The following is an 18782-nucleotide window of genomic DNA, read 5'->3' as shown; positions in this document are numbered from 1 at the left end:
AGAATGTTAATTTTTTATGATGATTTTTTATTGATAAAAAATAAAAAAATTGAGAGACAACATCACACGGTGTTCCCAAGCGGTCACCCATCCAAGTACTAACCGTGCTCAACATTGCTTGACTTCAGTGATCAGACGAGAACTGGTAGTTTCAACGTGATTTGGACGTTGCCTGAGTACATAAGTTATCTAGGAATGGTTTTGTTGTATTTCATAACCTGTAAGAACTTTGTTCACGTCACATGCTTCAATATTTTACTCCTACTCTAATATGCTTGTTACAGTAGGAACAAATCTATAATTATCTTGATTAAATTATCTTTTGTTTTTTATGCAGTGGTGTATCATAAGCATTGTATTATATTGCTACATAAAAAACCAAAATATGCAAATGATGATAGATTTGTTTGCGTTGCATACTCCAACATGCTCCAACATGCTCTTACCATAACTTTTACTCGCCTGCTTTACTCTAACAAGTATATTACAGTGAATAGGAGTTGTTGTAGAAGCATATTGAAGCATGTTGGAAAATGTGATATTAACAAATTTAACAAGTTCCAAAATCAGACAAATCATTTCTAAATAACGTATATAAACGAGGAACTTCCAAATCACGTTGAAACTACCACTTCTCGTCTGATCACTGAAGTCAAGCAACGTTGAGCACGGTTAGTACTTGGATGGGTGACCGCTTGGGAACACCGTGTGATGTTGTCTCTCTAATTTTTTTATTTTTTGTCAATCAAAAAAAACAAATTAACAAACATTTTGTTCTAAAAAAACGAAATGAATGTACTGATATAAGAATATTTTTTTTATTCCCATACAGGAAACTCCAACAATTATAAACAAACTAATAGCGAATTTTATGACTGTCAATTGACGGCCAAGGTTCTGTCAATCCCTATTCAAGTTTCAGTGGCTATCAAATAACAGCCAATGTTTTGTCAGCCAGTACTGGGCTAAATATAAAATTTTCTCTGAATTTGAAGCATGCAACATGAACAAATCTCCCAAGTCACAAGAGTAAGAAAACCATTCTTAAAAAATGTATTAATCGGACAACGTCCATATCACGTTGAAACTACCAGTTCTCGTCTGATCACTGAAGTCAAGCAATGTTGAGCACGGTTAGTACTTGGATGGGTGACCGCTTGGGAACACCGTGTGATGTTGTCTCTCAATTTTTTTATTTTTGCCAAGTTAGAAGAATAATATTCAGCAAAAGTTACTTTACATTGGAATGAAAATTTTGCATTCAATAAGGTAAATACGACATAACATCATATACCTTTGTTGAGTACTAAATTTTAACATAGATATAATATTTATGCTCTGTGTTACCTGAGACTGTTTAGTCATAAAATCTTTTTTTAGTCATAAAAATGACAAAAAGCAAAAACAGAAAAATTAATCTTTTTTCGGAATTGGAATTCTTAATATAATTACTTTAGTTTTATATTTAATATAATAAAAAAATATTTATTTGATATTTGCGTTTATTAAGAAAAAAGAGGTCTCTTAAGAAAATAAAAAAAACTGAAATTTATATATTAAACTCGTTAAATAAATAAATAAATAACTAATCATATGACAAAAGCATATTGAGAATAAATATTGCGCGCGCTATGTACTTTATATGTATATTTAGCGAAATATAATCTTGATGACTAGTAGGAATAATAATCTTTTTATGCTACACGTCTATATTCCAATACTTAGATTTATCATTTTTCTTGTTAGATTTTTAATGTTTGGAATAGCTATACCGCCATATTAGCATTATTACTGTCTGTGAATATTTTATCTTCTTATTGTTATTATGTCTAGGATAATGATACATTAGTGGAACGTTTTTATAATCTTCTACATATATCCTTTTTGATCGAGGTAAAGAAAAGGTTCCGGAGAAATATATCCAGTGGTAAATGTTTTTTCATAATACATACATTGTTAAAATTATCATAAAATTTAATGTATTTTTAAATTACATAAACAAAATTCAATTTTATGACACTAAATTAAATTTAATAATAAATCCGCAATTGAAAAGTATATTTATGTACATGTACATGAAATTTAGTGTACTTTTCATAAAATTTTACGAAGTTTAGTACATTTTTTATTAAATTTTATGTATTTGCATAACATTCAATGTAAGTAAGCATTAAATTTAAGTTACTTATAACTTCATTTTCATTGATAACATTAAATATTTTTAATGTACCTATTTGAAATTTGTTTCCATTACATGTAACGGAAGCAAATTTCTTTTATTTAACAGTAGAATTTAGGTACAAGGTTCCATGATCAGACTATTTTAGGATATTTTGCTCGCTTGTAAAAAGTGGTTTCGCCTGAAGTTAATTGTAAAATTATTAATACATGGGATTTTGGTTGAATTATATAATGTTTCATTATTTATGTATTTCGTGTAATCCGATTCTACAGATCTATTCATATTTAGGTGCGTAAGCATTTTCTTTCGAAAACTCTTATTTTCTTTCGAAAACTCTTATTTTCTCCATGAGAGACGCACTAATATTGTACCACATAGAACAACCGTATGTGGCCTTATCAATAGCTGGTAGCATATTAATTTGACTACTGGGTGTAGATATTTAGAATAGAAGAGTCTTTTGAGACTCATAAAAGATTGTGTAGCCTTTTTTATTGGATGTCTATATGTGTGCAGTCTCTCATCGATTTATTCCAAGATATTTAACGATGTTTTTATGTGGTATGTTTTTCATGCTATTATTTTTCTTTGAGTTTTCTATCATGAACGATTTGTAATTTTTTTTAACATTTCTATCGCATATAAAAGTGATGATTGAAACAGGTTTCGCATTTATCTATATTTATATTTAGTTTCCATGTTTAATATTTCAACTTGTGTAATAAATTCTAGATTTTATTGTATTTTAGAAGACCAGCTATCTGCTGAGTATACAATTAAGTCATCTGCGAATGCGATTGCCCGAGGATTGTTCGATTGATTTAGGCTGAACATTTTCAACAAGTCGCTTGTGTAAAAATTGTGTGAATAATATAGGCGAATTGACCGTATCTTGTTGTAATCCGTTATTTATTATGAATGTGTTTTTGAAATAAGTTTCTTCGCTAATTATTATAAATGAACGTTCGGATGTTTTAGATTATTTTAATAAAAAGTTAAAGTTAGTTAAATAAAGTTGATTAGGAATTTTTTTTTTATTAATTTATATGAGTCCATCTAGTCGTACTGCATCAAATGTCTTTTCCAGATCTAAGCGCCTAAATATTGTTTTTCGTTGAGAGCCCAAGTAATATCAAACATTAATCTATTTAAAGCTAATATTATAGAGTGACGAGGTTGGAATCCAAACTGGCACTCTGGTATTATGTCGTTCTCTTTGCAGAAAGTAGAAATGCGATCATTGATAATATTTCCGAATATTTTACTGATATTAGATAAAATCGACCTAATTCGCTGGTAAATTTTTATCTTTATTTTTTTTTAAGATTGCTACCACCTTTAGCTTTTTTCCAACTATCTGATGATAAGGAGTAATTTATAAGATTCAAATTATTTTTTGGATCGTCTGCTATATTTTCATTATTGAATATGCATAGAGTTGTATTCGATTTTCGTTCTGTTGTATTTGTGCTCTAGTCTCTTTGTTTATTATATTTATTAAGTTGTGGTCTTACTGTAGAACTTATTATTTATTAGCGAAGTAGACTCCTATTACGTCCTAGTTTATCTTATAATGTGTTAATGAGAAAATTTCTTTGTGTTAATGAGAAAAGTTTTTATCAATATTTATCTCATTCATAATAGGAGAGTTAGGTGCAATTTTTAGAGTCGCTATTTCTATTATTTGTTTTTTTCTAAATATTCCATTTATTTTAGGGAACATTTTTGCTGGGTCCTTTTTCAAAATATTAATGACTTTTTTCCAATAATTGCTAATAGATCTTGAAAATTCAATTTTTAATTCCGCTCTAATATCATTTAATTCATTGTTCAGGTATTCCAGTCGATGTGAATTGATAGTTTCAACGTGATTTGGACGACTATCTAAGTTATTTAGACATGGTTTTATTTGATTTTGTGACTTGTGAAATTTATTCGTATCACATGCTCCAACATGCTCCAATATACTTTTATCACAACTCCTACTCGCTTTAATATGCTTGTCAGAGTAAATAGGAATTATGGTAGGAACATGTTGGAGCATATTGGAGTATGCAAACAAATCTATAATCATCTTTATATTTTTGTTTTTTTATGCAGTAATATAATAAGCAACATTATAACGCTTATATATTATTGCATACTCCAATATGCTCTAACATGCTCCTATCAAAGCTTTTATTCACTCTAATAAGTATATTAGAGTAGGAGTTGTGATAAGACCATAATATTGGAACATATGACATGAACAAATCTCACAAGTTACAAAGTCAAACAAAACCATTCTTTGATTACTTAGTTAATCGGGCAACGTCCAAATCACGTTGAAACTACCAGTTCTCGTCCGATCACTGAAGTCAAGCAACGTTGAGCACGGTTAGTACTTGGATGGGTGACCGCTTGGGAACACCATGTGATGTTGCCTCTTATTTTTTTATTTTTGCTAAGTTAGAAGAATAATATACAGCATCAGTTTACATTGAGTTCTATACGAATAAATTATTATCAAATGTTGTTCCACTTTATAAATACTTTTTAAACACTTTTAAATCGCTACCAATCGGAATATCGAATATCTAATGACCGATTCGCATTAAATTTATTTATTTGATACGGTTTTACTTAAGTCACGCAACACATATGTGTAATTATAAAGTGTGTTACGTCAGTTACTGTGTTATCCGATTTATTATTCAAGTATGTTCTTAGCACGAACTGAATATTATTCTGTATCGGAATAACACACGCTATGTATGGAATTACTGAAGAAAAGTAACACGTCTGCTTTGTGTTACATATGTATTATGTAACAAATATTTCAGATATAACTTTGATACATCCCAGCAAACAAGCTGACGTTATTTTGATGTCAAAGTGATGTCTTTCACATTAAAATAACGTTAAAATGACGATATTAGTTTGTTCACTGAGATGTAAAAAAGGACAAAATTAATTTTTTTATTTAATTCGATTTTATTTAATACTAAAAAGTCTTTCTATATATTTCTTATTTTTTAAGTTTATATTAGGGAATGTTAATTTCTAATTTTCTTATTATTACTTAGCATTATTTAATTTTCTAACCTAAACAATTTCAATTTACATGAACATCTTGATGCAGAATTCTTTAAAATGTTCTTTCGATAACAGAAAGGCACTTGTAGTGTATATGGTCATAAAATGTGTCTAAGCATTGAATCAGCTTGAAGACGATTGTCATTCAGCGCGTGCGATATCCGCTGCAACGACGGACCTTCTACATATATGTGAGTCGAAGGCTAAATACGGTCGGCCATTGACTGCCATGTGCGAACTTACTTCTGTGAGCACGTGAAAATCGCCCGTGTCTGGCGACCTTGTCGAATAATAATGATCTCTGACTGACCGAGATCGCGTCGGAGCAAACAAATCGCGCGAACGAAGAAAAAAGTTGAGAAATTTCAGGGACGACCTTTCGTACAAGTGAAATTTCCGTCTGTCGCTTGTCTCGTGGCTGTTTTATTGCCGATATCAAATCATGTCGAGCGTATACTTGATGTCCATCAGAGCAAAGTAGCAAAAAACGTGAATGGATGAATAATTAATGGCAACGAAACAGTCTATCTCGAAAAAGGAAGTAGTTAAAATTTTGTTTTACAAATTGTTTTTGAATTATTTATTTGTTCACATTTACTGTTAATAAAAAAGAAAACTGTTCAACTGTTTTTAAACAATAATGTTTTTATCTTTGATAATACATTGAAGACAGCCATATTCTCTCTTTTTGGTATATAGAACTACATAAATAATAATATTATTATTTGCAGTAATAATTATAAAAATTAAGTTCTTAACCTCTGCCTATAATTATTTTATTATGCAATTATTGTCATAGACACTAAATATTTTTCTCTTAGTGAAAGAGATGATCTTTATTTTCAACTTTATTTTCCGCTTAACTTAGAAAGATACTTCGTGAATTTTAAAAGACATGCGAAACGACCTGATGCACTTTGCATCTCGATCCGTGACGTGCTATTTTCCTTTCTATCTTCGATGGAAGGAACTCCCGCAGATTGCCAGCGCCGCTTTGGAACGGTTCTCGATCTCGATCGCATGTCTCTTCGAGCCGAGGTCGTTGGTGCACACATTTTAACAGAGATACATATACCAGTATATTTGCGGGAAACGGAGAACCTTGACTGCACTTTCGCGGAACTCGCGCGCTGCATCCCAATCGACCTTTAAAGGACCAACCGACGTTTTCCCAGCATACTTTCGAAAAGCAGTTATAGCACACGAGTTCACATAATACCTGACTGGAATTCTTGACTGCCACTGAGGATCAAGACATTTTTAATATTTGCGATTTACCAAGACAGTGAAAAGCTGTTTTCTACTTGCGATTCTCTTTCTTGTTTCTCATCGCATTGCATTGTCAAATGTTTAAACCATGAAATAAGCTATCGATTTAGTCTCTAAAACGATTTCCTATCCATGAGAGGATCTCGGTCACAACATCATCATTATAGGTATGCGAATGCGGAATATAGATGCGAAAGCACTTTCTCAGGAAGTAGGTGAGATGTTTATCTTGTGTTGGACCTAGAACTAAAAAGTTTAATTGTAGATAATTCGCTATAATATAATTGTAGATAATTGTAGATAATTGGTAAATCTTTATGATTGTTATATGTCCTCGATCGTATAATATGAAGCATTTCATCTTCTAATCTGTATTTTCTTCCTCTAACTCAATTGGAAAGTACTTTCAGCTTAAATATTCTGATGGAATTGTTCCATTTCTGATACGTACTGTCTATTTATATTTTCTCTAAGAAGCATTTGCTGTCGAGAAGATTATCATCAGAAGCTTCTAATATACATCCAATACAGATGTATTAAAAATATTTAAAAAAACGTAATATTTTAGATTTTTTAAGTTGATATATTTTAGGATAATTAAGATAAAAGAAGTCAAAAGATCTTTTTTGCGAAACAGTATTTTCTATAATAAAACATAGGAGATTAATAATTCTTCAACCTTATTTAGATTTCAGAGATCTTTCTATCTCAGATTTCAAAGATCTTTCTATCTCTGCATTTTAGAAGAGGCTTTTACTAGACTTTATTAAATTTGCATTGAATATTCCTATAGTATGTAGATTATTATATTCTGCATCTTTTCACGCATTGTCTAAATCTACAATTCTATGCAGATTCCGCTTACATGTACGTGCATATGCTTCATAATTTCGACGTGACTTGACGAACTTGCGACAGCGATACTGCATATCGCGTGTTTCGATGACATTGATGTTTTTTTTAATAATACTGTTTTTAACGTGATTGTTTTACTTAAGTATTTTGTATATATCAAAAGGAAAACGTTCTTTTTTTTGTTAAATATTCATTAAATTCAGAATTTAAGTATGCTGTGCATATTGTACAGTGATGCAAATTGTGATCATCCGCTTTGATCCGAGAATCAGAAATTAGAATTTTCTGTTTCGTCCATTCAACCACACATTTCAATCAAACATTTTTGTCAATGCATTATTAATTATTACATTGTATGCAAAATTACAATATGAGCGAAATATATGGCATCTTTAAAGATTTCCAATTACAAGTAGAAAGTATTTTAATCGCATGCATTTTGTCGAGAAACAAGCAGCGTGATTAATTCATGTAAAAGTATCGCAGACGATGGCGACTCGCCAAAGAAGTCAGCATTTAGAATAGCCGCATGCTTCACAGCTGGCCATCAAACGAGATCGATTAAATGTAAAAACATCACAGCAAATGGCGTGTAGCCAATAACCGGCTGTTGCTATCAATAAGGTATAGTTTGTGTCGTTTTCAATTCGGATTCATTTTTACAAACTTTGCTTTCTCTGTGAACACGAGTCTATTTCTTTACTTCCATTTTCAAAACATATCGTCTGAATGCGCACGAAAGGTGAATGAGATTGTATTGAAATATTCCATTAAGAAAATTGATTTTCATTTTTATATACGTTACAAGCATTGTAAAAATACAAATAAAAATATAAAAGTGGAACGAATAAAAATATTAATAAAAATATTAATAATTTACGTTAATAATTTACGTTAATAATAACAGTAACAAAAGTCAAAAAATATATGTTTATATCTGTTACATTCATTTCCTTTTTTTAGAAAAAAATATTTGTTAATTTGTTTTTTATGATTGACAAAAAATAAAAAATTGAGAGACAACATCACACGGTGTTCCCAAGCGGTCACCCATCCAAGTACTAACCGTGCTCAACGTTGCTTGACTTCAGTGATCAGACGAGAACTGGTAGTTTCAACGTGATTTGGACGTTGTCGGATTATTAGTATTTTTATGAATGGTTTTCATTCTTTTGTGAGGTTTGTTCACATTGCATGCTTCAAATTCAGAGAAAATTTTATAATTAGCCCAGTACTGGCTGACAGAACATTGGCTGTTATTTGATAGCCAGTGAAACTTCAATAATGATTGACAGAACTTTGGCCGTCAATTGGCAGTCATAAAATTCGCTAAATATTGGTTTGTTTATAATTGTTGACGTCTCCTGTATGGGAATACAAAAAATATTCTTGTATCTGTTACATTCATTTCGTTTTTTTAGAACAAAATGTTTGTTAATTTTTTATGAATGACAAAAAATAAAAAATTGAGAGACAACATCACACGGTGTTCCCAAGCGGTCACCCATCCAAGTACTAACCGTGCTCAACGTTGCTTGACTTCAGTGATCAGACGAGAACTGGTAGTTTCAACGTGATTTGGACGTTGTCCGATTATTAGAGTTTTTAAGAATGGTTTTCTTTTTTGTGAGATTTGTTCATGTTGCACGCTTCAAATTCATAGAAGTTTTTATGATTAGCCCAGTACTGGCTGACGGAACATTGGCTGTTACTTGATAGCCAATGAAACTTCACTACTGATTGATAGAACCTTGGCCGTCAGTTGACAGTTACAGAATAGGCTAAAGTGTTGATTTGATTATAATTATAAATATGCTTCTACTATAGCTCCTTTTTGATTTCAATCTCTTGTTAGCGTGAGTAAGAATTATGATAGGAGCACGATAGGGATAATTGAAAAATCTATGTATTTGAACGTATTGAAACATGCGATATGAACAAACCATAAAATCAAAGAAAATCATTATTAAAAAATAGGTAATCGGAAATAAATAAACGTCCAAATCACATTGAAACTATCAGTTGTCTTCTGATCACTGAAGTCAAGCAACTTTGAGTACGGATAGTAGTACTTGTATGGGTGATCGCTTGGGAACACCGTGTGATGTTGTCTCTCAATTTTTTTATTTTTTGTCAATCATAAAAAACAAATTAATGAACATTTTGTTCTAAAAAAACGAAATGATTGTAATAGATATAAACATATTTTTTTAACTATTGTTACTATTATTATTAACGTAAATTATTATTACTTTTATTATTATTTTTATTCATTCCTCTTTTATATTTTTATTTGTATTTTTGTAATGCTTGTAATGTATATAAAAATAAAAATCAATTATCCTAATAGAATATTTCAATACAAGCCCATTCACCTTTCGTGCTCATTCATACATTTAGAAGTAAAGTAATAGACTCGTGATTATGAGATATTAGAGGGGAGTTATAGCATATTGGGCATGTTGGAACATGCGACATGTACAAATCTCACAAATGACAAAGTCGTTCAAAACCATTCTTTGATATGTTCAGTAATTGGTTAACGTCCAAATCACGTTGAAAGTACCAGTTCTCGTCCGATCATTGAAGTCAAGCAACGTTGAGCACGGTTAGTACTTGGATGGGTGACCGCTTGGGAACACCGTGTGATGTTGTCTCTCAATTTTTTATTTTTTGTCAATCATAAAAATCAAATTAACAACCATTTTGTTCTAAAAAAATGAATGTAACTGATATAAGAATATTTTTTTTATTCCCATACAGGAGACGCCAACAATTATAAACAAACTAATATTTAGCGAATTTTACGACTGTCAATTGACGGCCAAGGTTCTGTTAATCCCTATTCAAGTTTCAGTGGCTATCAAATAACAGCCAATTTTGTCAGCCAGTACTGGGCTAAATATAAAATTTTCTCTGAATTTGAAGCATGCAACATGAACAAATCTCCCAAGTCACAAGAATAAGAAAACCATTCTTAAAAAATGTTATTATCGGACAACGTCCAAATCACGTTGAAACTACCAGTTCTCGTCTGATCACTGAAGTCAAGCAACGTTGAGCACGGTTAGTACTTGGATGGGTGACCGCTTGGGAACACCGTGTGATGTTGCCTCTTATTTTTTATTTTTTGCTTAGTTAAAAGAATAATATACGACGAGATACTTAAGGATTGAAAAATTTTGTAATAATTAATGTAGTTCCGAAATAGGAATCTAGTAATTAAAGGACCACTGAAATCATCAATCTGATGTTGATTATACAAATTAATTTTTTGAACATAATTAGCATAAATATCTGAATAATTCGATTTTAAATTCAAATATTACTTAAACATCTATTGAAATATGATTTTGATATTATTTTTATGTTTAATTTTGATAAAAAATGGGCTAATTAATGTTTCAGTTAATTAAATGTTGTAAATTGGAAACAAATTAATACGATGATTGTTAATTCGTTTTATGATTGATAATAGCGTGATTGCGTGTAAATCGTGTTCTTTCGTATAGGATTCTATTTGTAAAGCTTTCGCGAATGCGATATGTCGAAGTGAAATCCTAACAAAATATCTTTTGGCATATCTAGAATCGGACACGACTAACTCATTCAATGTTAAGGGCAGGAAAGAATCGGAGTTTCTATCGTTCGCATAAATATTAATGAAGACGTGAAGACAATGGCATTATATTGTTAAAAATCGTTGATACGATAGAATAGTTCATTATTTTGCTCTATAAATTTCATCAACACTCATGCTCTATAAATTTTTAACAGTTTGTATGCCAAAATTCACAAAACAAATTAGAGAATATGATATAAGGCAGAAAATTATTTTCGATCGAATGATTTCAGTTTAAGGGAATATATTTATGAAACAAATTACAAGTTTACAGCCGTCATACATTGTCTATTAATGATTTGCTTATTGATATTAAATTGATAAAAAAACAAAACGAAGAATAAGATGTAAGTTAATAAATCTTTTCTACCGAATGACGATTTCGATTTTAGGAAACTTACGTTATTTTTATCAAATAGATTTTTCTTAAACTTATTGGTTTCATCCATTTTTTGTGCTAAGTCGAGGGCTTTTCCGCCACAAATAAATCGTTAAAAGATACGGCATTTGCGAATGATAATAAAGTGTTTTCGATTTCGATTTGAGTAGAGACGAGACGGCGATGATGAAATCTGTCGAGGCGCCCAAAGGAATTTCATGGAAAGTACCTCCCACTCGCTTCTCTCTTTCCCTCTTTTTCTCTCTATCGAGATCGACCGGTCCAGACATTTTCCTTTCTCGTTTATCCCGATACTCTCTCGCCTGGCGTTAGCGCATGTTGACTAATAACGTACGCATATCTCGGAAATAATCCTTGTGTTTTCCCATTTACAAACGCGCATTTATCAACGAGCTTATGGGAACCGGTACGAGACATGTTCGTCTTCGGCGTAACGTACGCAACACATCCGCAACGTATATCTTTTATAATTTATTTCTCTCTTTGTCTTCGAAGAATCTTCCGTTGAGTTTCCTTATGTAATGACGATACATTATTCCCCAAAAAAATAACAGGATAGAATTATAAAAGGAACATTATTACTGTTCGCGAGAGGTAGAAATAAAATAACAGTATAATTATTCTCGTCATTTTAATCTACCGTTTTTATTATGTATTATTATATTATAAGATTATTCTTTATTTATTTGTCTTACTTTTATGCTCATTTCTACTAATTTAAATTAACTTTAATTTCGGTTCAACTTACTTTTCGTCTTTTTTTAGTTCTATATAAGAATTTAAAAAAATGAAGAATAATTTGAATTGAGATTAAAGAATTGAGATTAATCTATATTAATGGAAACCGGCATTAATATCTGAGCAGAAAATGTTTGTAGGTAAAAGAAATAACGGGATAGAATTATGAAAAAACATTACTTATTACTATTCGAGAGATTGTAATAATTAAATAGTGATATAATTATTTTCAGCATTTTTATCTTTTCGTCTATTTTTATATTATAACAAGATTCTTCATTTAATTTCTCTTCTTTTTCTCTTTTTCTCTTCTTTTTCTTTTTGCAGTTTTAAGAATTAGAGAAAAATGAAGAATAAGTTGACTAAGATTAACGTTAATCTACATATCTGTAGAAAACGGTATAAATTTATTTTCTCTATACGAGCAGAAAACGTTACATATCTCGTAAGATTTAAAAGAGAAACTTCTAAATTTTTTGAGGAAATACGTTGTTGTGAGTACTTTTTTCTTTCTTTTCGACTGTGATGGATATTTCATAATGCATCTAATGCGCTATCGCTTTATGAAATGCATTCCGTTCGAGAATCGCTTGTAGAGAAAGATCTGACGCGCAGTCGGGCATTCCGGTTTCGCGAAACCGGATATCAACTTGACCTACTTTGCATCATGACGATCGCGAAGTTCTACATTTCGTTATGTGCATAGCGAACATAGTCAGAATCGCATACTATCATCCAAGAATGAGCCAATTGAAAGCTAAACTATGAATAATGGAAGCTATCCTCAGCGTGAAAGCGTATTGATAATTGATTGATTGATTGATTTGATTATAAATAATTTTCTGATTCTCATTTTTCACGCTTCTGGTAATTAAAATAAGTTTAAAATGATGCAATTTAAGATTAAGAACTTTTTTCTTCAGTTAATTTTAAGTTAGGTGGAACGTTTTGGATAAAACCAATAATTATAATTTAAATTATTCAAGAAACATGATAAAGCCGAGAAAAATGTATTGATGAAATAAATAAAATTATAACGCCCTTAAATAACGCAATGAAATTGCTTTTTGTTCTTATATTTAATCCTCTGGACACCAAAATTTATAACACTGTGATGTTGGTCTGTAAAATCTATTTATAATTTATGTTAATTAAAAGGCACTAATTAATTTTGAGGAACCAAAATGAATTTACACAAAAAACAAAAACTAAATACTAAGAGCGGTATTCATATTGAATCTTATATATTTAAGATCTTATCATCTTAAGCATCTATAGCATTAAGATGTCATGAAGACAAGTTTTAATATCTTGAGATGTATATTAAGACACTCTTAAAGTAAGAAACTGACTGAATATATATTATAGTCTAAGTATATTTTAATAATCCAAATTTTTGCTGCAGATGAAGAATAACATAAAGAAAGTTGAATTGACATTTTTGACAAAGAAGAAGTCAGGAAAAAACATTTTTTTCTTCGGTTAATCGGTTGGATTGGATGGAACATAATGCGTAAGATAAAATGATAACCGATATGATAGCTTTTTAAAATATTTGTAGGATAATATAAGTAATGTGTATTTAAGTATAATGATAGCTTTTTAAATTATTTAAAGAACATGAAAGACAAGCGAAATGTATTAATAAAATTATAAGAACATTTTTTTCCAGATAATTTTAAGTCAGGTGGAACATCTTGCGTGAGATACAAGAAACCGATAACTTAAATTAGTTAACGAACATGATAAAGACAAGGAAAGTGTATTAATAAAATTATAACGCTATTAATATTAATATTATGTAGCAATAAAATCTCTTATATCACTCTTATGTTTAATGAAAGCAGATTCTAAATAACGATACGTTCCGAGACGCCATTTCTTTATGATGATAATTCTGGGATACCTTGTTGGTGACCTTAACATTGATACACACGATATACAGATATACACACATATATACACGCGACACGTGGTACCGCATGTCGTGGGCGTCCAATATCAATCGCGGTGCGTCGGTGAAAACGTTATAATTATACTGTCACTCGTGTTTGCATCGCTTTTTCTTATATCGATATGTTAATTCAATATCTTGAATGCATCGTTTTCTTCGAGAACGGCATCGTACTTTCCGTACGTATAATTCGCATTGTATGTGTGTCGTAATGGGTATTTAAATATAAAAAGTTGCGCAAGGAATTGGATAAAAAACCAAATAAGCATAAATAGTCAAGTATTCGGATTTATCTTCTCATTTATTGTTAGATAACCGGCCGATTTAACAATTACAAACTTGTCATGCTTCTGCTTCGAACAGTTTCTTTCAATTTCTGCTTTCTCGCAAATAATTGCGTGACGATATGCTGCATCGCGTCAGATTTTTCCGGATTTATCGAAAATTTATTCTATTTTGTAATCTGGCGATATATAGCGTATTTTCCCCGCATTAAAAAGAGAAAAATTTACAATTATAATTACATGTTTTATAATCATGATGATTATTATTACTATAATAACAAATATATGCAGCAACAGATAATTGCTATAATTATACTTATTATTATCCATAAAAATTGCAGTTACTATAATTTAATTATATAATTTGTAGTCACTTTTTTGGGCCAATCATATTTCATTTTTTATTGCCAACTCTATGTATATATTTGTTGAACCATATATACAGTTATTACTGTTAACAATATAACAGTAATAATCATAATTACAGTAATATGCAATTATGTTGCAAATATCAAAAATTTTTCTTTCAATGTGCTATCGCTTAGCTGGTCTCGCGTTGCTGATCCTGCACGTTGAACGCGCGTGGACGGATGCGATATCAGGGAAAGTGAATAAGGATCTCCTCTCCGCCCGAGAGAGAAAGTCTCTTCCTCTTCCTTTCAGCTTCCTCTCTACCGCACGATGTTTCATTTTATTTTACCGCTGGTCCGGCGTTATTATCGTTCATTGATTTTGCTTGATCGGGATATAAACTGATCGAATCGCAATCCTTATTACTTGCTACCGCCGTAAACGTCAACGACACTTGTCACGCTTTTTTCTTATTGACACGCGTTCAATCGAGACAGGAAAGCTGTTAGCAAACGGAGACATCCTGTTCGTGATTCTAAAGTTTGATATCAGGTTGATTAATCGAACAACCAGAAACACGTGACACGCGATTCTTCAATGTTTTGCGTACTTTTGAATAAAAGGATTTATTTACGTCTTATAAGTTAACGGAACAAAGTGAGCAGAATTAGTTCTAATAACAATGGATTCTGCTAGAACTAATGAGAAATGTCGCTAGAATTGCGATAAATTATCGGCACGATACTTTCTTTTTCCATGTCTTCTACATTTAAAGTCTATTAAAAATGATAATTGTTGAAATTTTGCTTTTAAATTACGTATATTGATATAACTCGAGCAGTACTGACAGAAACTAAAAGTGAAAATATTTTTCTTTTTCTGGAGAATTGTCATGCTAGACTCGCGAAGTTAGCGCACCATATTTTCAACTTTCATTTTTAATGAAAGTAAAAAATTATTACTGTGTGTAAAATAATTTTGTTTTATCGTATATTTATTTTATATATATTTTATATATAAAATTTACCTAATAATTATTTATCTAATAATAGTCTTATTTATTAAATGGATGAGGAAAATTAACTTAGTCAAAACGTCTCTTTCAGCATTTTTGTTGGAACAAATTAATTTAAAAATTTACATTTTAATTTTCCTCGTTTCTGGCCTTATTATTTTTATATTGTTTTGTTTTATTTTATTTGTATACAAAAAATGAAATTTTTACATGTTTTTTTTGTAATATTTTTCGTATACCTTCGCTCTCATCCACTTAATCAATTAATATTATTTAATTAGTATACTATAATACTTTATGTTTTATACTTCCTGCGTTCGCTCTCGCCAATATTTCTCGTCAAGTAGTAGATAATATCTTATTATTATATCATCCTGAGAGATGAACCTTCGTACATCATCTTGATGTGGTGTCTTGTGTAAGCCCTAGTCTCGCGAGAAATGATATATTAGGATATCTCTTTCTAGCGCAACACTCTCCTTTATGCTCGCAAATGAAATGTAATTATGAGCTGCTATAGTGCGCATGTAATCGACAAACACATTTATTCACTCTTGGAGGATATGCACTGTTACAGTTTGTGCAATACGCTGTGTTATAATGCATACTATACCTTCCCTAATCGTTTCCTTATGTTGCAATGACATTTTGTCAGCGACAGTGAATGCAATTGCAGTTTGCTGAGATGCATGCGTTTGTCGTCACGTTTGTCACATTTCCTTGTATCGATAATTATTATGTTTATTTTAAATTACATTTTGAAACAACACAATGACAATAAAAGTCAAAATGATGAAGTACCTACTATATTTAAAGATTTAAGTAGATTATTATTTAAGTATTTAGTATATGTTCAGCGCAAAAATTGATACTTTAGAATAACATTTAATATCGCATTCCACAAGAAAATTGACGCAAGCTTAAAAATTATTAAATTGTTCAGGAGAGAGGATAGAAAATAGCATATTTAAAAATTATTTATTAGGCAGTATTAAACATAAATCAAATCTTAGGACTAATCATAAATTGTTTGTTCTTTAAAAAATAATATAGTAAATAATATAATAGTAATAATAATATAGTAATAATATAGTAATAATAATATAATAATAATAATATAGTAAAATAATATAATAGTAAAAATTAATTTTAAGTTGGTGTTACCTTTCAAAATTATCTCTATTTTGATTTATCATTTTTCTGATGTGTCATTTTTCTTTGAGAAAATTATTCTTAAAAATAAGGAACTTTTATGAAATATGCCATAGTCTATATAGAGAGGTTCAGATGTTTAAAAAAATAGACATACAAGCATGATTATTCCTGCGATCTCTTCTACGACATTATCGAAAGGTTAACATGGGACTTGTTGCATTGCCCACGGTTATTTCTGTTTACACTTAAAAGTCGTATATTGTGACTATCTCAGGCATTTATGTAATTGGTTATAATATGCAATGATTGAATATGCATATATATTTATTACAACTATTTCATATTAGCAGATAGAGATTTAAAAATGCACAACAAATTTTTATTTTATTTTCACACGGAAAGAACAATTTTGCTGAAGTATCTAAAAATTTAGGTAAATATAGATTTGAAAACTTGTCGGACCTCATCAAAATAATTACATTGCACAAAGTTGCTAGGACATTAAAACTTTTTACCTTATGACTGTCCTGAATAATTATTTTGACAGTTCCACAATTATTTTCAGGTCAGTAACTAGCTAAATTTTTATTTCCATAAAATCATTCAAAACGGTGCAGTAAATCCTTAATTTCATGGAATATAAATTCTTAAACCGCAATTACTAAAGTGTTTAATATTAAAAATAAAAAAGTTGCCGATAAAGATGATATACTATGTAATCTTCACCAAGGAAAAGACATTCTTAAATTTACTTGGGAATCCATAGACAAAGAAACATTCAGAGAACGGATAATGTTCGAAGATGAAGTCAGGTTTAACCTTTGCCATAATAACAGCGATAATAAATCGTGACGGTAAAGAGCTTCGCGCGGTCTGAGAAATTATAAATAGCGACATCAAAATTCTTCGTTGGACGCTATTTTTTTCGTTCGTTAATGGTAGAGAAACCGTTTATTTGTTACTTTCCTTCCGCAATAACGATAACGGTTTCGCTGCGACTGAGGGCGGCGGGAAGTGCTGGCAATAACGACGGAGGTCGAGAGAAACGGGAAATTCCTGATGGAATGTCGTTGCGATCAAGGATGACCGGTGAACCGCGAGCGAAATCACTCCCGATTCACGATTAGAATTTTACGTAGGCTCTGGTCGTGAAAGTATTGTTCATATACGTGCGAATACACAATCGCGAATGTGCATGTATATCTTCATATTGTTGCCTCCTTTGTTTTATCTTTTGAAAGTATCTCTCTGATTATTACGTTTGCTGTAATGTTACTGCTTGTTGATTTATCACATTATATATCTCTTTCCATCGATTCAATGTCAGTCTTCCGGGATTAAGACTTGTGGATGAAAGAGTGAATTATGGCTAACCTCTATATACATTATGATAATTACAACCATTTTTTTTGTCAGTGTATGTGGCTTATTTTAAATGTCAATTTTTTTTACTTGAATCCTGCGAATGTTTGTTAGGTCGAAACGATGTCTTGTTCTACCTATGACATTTTCTTTTCTTCTCTGAATTCTAAGAATAGCGTTGATCCTGCTGTTCGTAAGCAACCGCTTTCGTTTTTTTCCTCTTTTTCTCACCTTCCCTTTTCGTTCGTGGCCAAAATGTAAAATCCCGGTATCAGGACGCCGCTCGGATGTTCTTTGTGAGTGAAATGTTCCTTGTAAAGGCCTCAAGGCCGACCAGATACCACCTCCTCTCACTTTCCTGTCTGTCGTATACTTCTACTCTTACGAGCCCTGTCGCGACCACCTTTCTCTCTCTCTCTCTNTCTCTCTCTCTCTACTCGTCCGTACCTACTCTTACCTACTTACTTACGTTACCGTACTTACTCTTACTCCTTATTCGTCGTNTTCTACGTCTTCCGAA

At 31.0% G+C, this 18782-nt stretch overlaps 1 pseudogene; it reads right to left on the bottom strand.

Moving 5' to 3' along the window:
* LOC105623430 overlaps window positions 1-525 on the bottom strand; it is a 4017-nt pseudogene extending 3492 nt beyond the window's left edge.
* Window positions 526-18782: the final 18257 nt, after the last annotated feature.

Source organism: Atta cephalotes (assembly GCF_000143395.1).
Source record: "Atta cephalotes unplaced genomic scaffold scaffold00057, whole genome shotgun sequence".
NCBI classification, from domain to species: Eukaryota; Metazoa; Arthropoda; class Insecta; order Hymenoptera; family Formicidae; genus Atta; species Atta cephalotes.
The sequence above is the reverse complement of the archived record's forward strand: the minus strand, read 5'-3'. Positions and strand labels throughout refer to the sequence as shown.